The sequence below is a fragment of the Mandrillus leucophaeus genome, unplaced genomic scaffold (genome assembly GCF_000951045.1).
Source record: "Mandrillus leucophaeus isolate KB7577 unplaced genomic scaffold, Mleu.le_1.0 Scaffold469, whole genome shotgun sequence".
Classification (NCBI taxonomy): Eukaryota; Metazoa; Chordata; class Mammalia; order Primates; family Cercopithecidae; genus Mandrillus; species Mandrillus leucophaeus.
Genome location: NW_012105020.1, coordinates 1,748,272 through 1,750,945, shown reverse-complemented (window position 1 = coordinate 1,750,945; position 2,674 = coordinate 1,748,272).

Genomic DNA, 2,674 nt, shown 5'->3' with positions numbered 1-2,674 from the left:
GGGTAGGGACACAGCCAAACCATATCAGCCTTTCAGATAAATGTTTAGTCTTCCTTCCCACTCTTCTAAAGATGTATGAATGGGGAGCACCCTGGGTCCTTTTGTGGCAATAAAGGGGATTCTTAGGTTATTCTTTGGGTACTTGCTGGATTGCTGGCAATGGAGTTTTCCAATATTTACTGGTCACTGCTCACCTTTCTGAAATTTGTTGCTAAGATCTATAGCCAGAGGGTTCGTGGTTTATCCTCTTTCAGTATGGCCAGGTATCATGGCATCACCTGGGGTCTGCTTGTGATTCTCAGTTGATTCCTGGCCTAGGTGCTGTCCCTGCAATCTTTGGCACAGACTCATTTTGACCCCAGCACAATGACCTATCCGAGAAGTTACTGTCCAGCATTACCAGCTGCCCTCTACAGGGCAGGCTGACACTTTTGGACACCTTCCCCTGTTATCACCAAAGAATCAGGGGAAAACTCAGGAGTTTAGACTCAAAGCTTCCCTCTGAACCAGTAGGTCATACCCTTTGCTCTCCCAACAACAATGCTGGGGAATCCTCCTAGAAACCCAAACCTGAGTCAGGACAAGTTCCTTTGGTTTCTATCTTCCTCTCATTCTATTTAGTAACACTTTCCAGTAGCAGAAGGAAGAGGTATCAGGTAGTGACAAATCATGATCCTTGTGGAAAATCATTAACCAAAATGGCCATGATTATTTCCTTTCATGCTTCTTTGCAATGTGACTTTGAAGTTTTTCCCACCAAGAAGGGGAGTCTCTCTCTCTCTACCCTTTGACTCTGGTTAGCATGATGATTGGCTTTAACCAACAAAATTCATCAGAAGTGATATCATGTCTTTCTGCCTCTAGGCCTGAAAAGGTCATCTGTGCCTCAGTCTTCTCCCCCAGAATATGGTCACCACCACATAAGCAGTCCAAGGAGAGCAATCCCAGCAGGCCTAGCTGAGATCACCCTAGTCTAGCAGCCACCAGTCTATCAGGCAGCTGATTCTAGACACAGGAGTGAGCCCAGCTGAGACTAAACTACTTAGCAGAAGTAAACCCAATTGGATGATCTGCAGAATCATGACCTAGATAAATGGTGGTGGTTTAAAGACAGTAAATTTTAAGGTGGCATTTCATGTAGAAAAAGCTGATTCTTTTCTCACTGTCTCTTTCCCACACTTTGCCAGTACAAAAGGGCAAGATTTCACCTCATCTACCTTTCTGTTACAGACTGTGCTTAAGCACATCCCCAGTCCCCATTTATCTCCTGGGAACACCAGGCCTCATGGTGCAGTCTTAATGGTGGGATAAATCTTGTCTCAATACTATGGAAGAAATTCTGTCATTTAAACGTCAGGCTTGGCTCATCATAGGTTAATGATAGCTATAGGAATTTCTAAAATAATTTTCTCTTTCTGTGAAACCTGGCTTCTAAGAAATAATTTTATGGTTGCAGACTAAAAATTCCACTTTGTATGCAAGAACAGAATGGGTCATCTTTCTTTTTGTAAGCTTGCTTTAAAAATCCTAATCCTCTGAAGGAAATGGATGTCTCAGAAAGAACAGGTCTGGAGGAGGGGAAGGTCATACTGAAGTTGATACAAAAGGGTGAAACACATTGAAATATGTTTTAAAACATTATCTGTATGAACTATGTCTTCTTGGGGCAATCAGGCATATCCTAGATTCCTCATGGATTGGAGGAGAGGATTGGGATTTTTGATCCTTTGTGTCTAAATTGGACATTCTCTGACTTTTTGGTACTTATGATGTAACCAGTAAGACCTTCAGTGCAAGAGTAAGTCATAGACCACCAAACATGAAACACATGAACCAGCCCTAAAAAAAAACCCAAGATGAGTCTAGAAAACAAGGTCAGGGCTTTTAGTTACCTTATTTATTGTTTTTCATGAGTCTCTGGAAAGGAAGGAGGAGCCATGGGGAAGAAAAAGAGTAGTATATTCAAAATAGATCTTTCTTTTCTTTGGAGGAATGAACTACCTGGACCTCGTTTCAGTAAGTTGAGGACAGGGGTTGTGCTGCCAAAAACAAACAAAAACACCACTGCTAGGCCCTGTGGGAGACCCAAGGCAAGGTACCTGTTATTAAGAAACTTTCTACTCAGTGGAGAGGTAGAATTAACCAAGACAAAATAAGAAATAGTAGTGACACAGTGCAGGCAAGCCTCAAAACTGGGACTTAGTCCGGGGGGATTCTTGGCTTTACTCAGGAAAGAATTCAAGGGTCAGCCGGTGGTGTCAGTAACTTTCATTGAAGCCCCATTGCACGGCAGCGGGAGAGGTACTGCTCCTTGTGGAACAGGGCTACCTCCATAGGCAGTGTGCCCAGAGTAGCAGCTCAGAGGCAGTTCTGCGGTCATATTTGTACCCACTTTTAATTACATGCAAATTATGGGACAGATTATGCAGACATTTCTAGAAAAAGAATGGTAACTTCCAGGTCATCAGGTCGTTGCCACGGAAAGGGACAGTAACTTCTGGGTGTGCCCATGGCACTGGTAAACTGACATGGAACTGGTGAGCATGTTTCATGAGGAGGTGCTTTCATCTCTTCCCTGTTGTGGCTAGTCTTCAACCTGGTCCAGAGCTCAAGCCCTACTTCCGGAGTTGAGTTTGCCTCTGACCTTATTTCCCCCTCAGGGATTAGATACTCT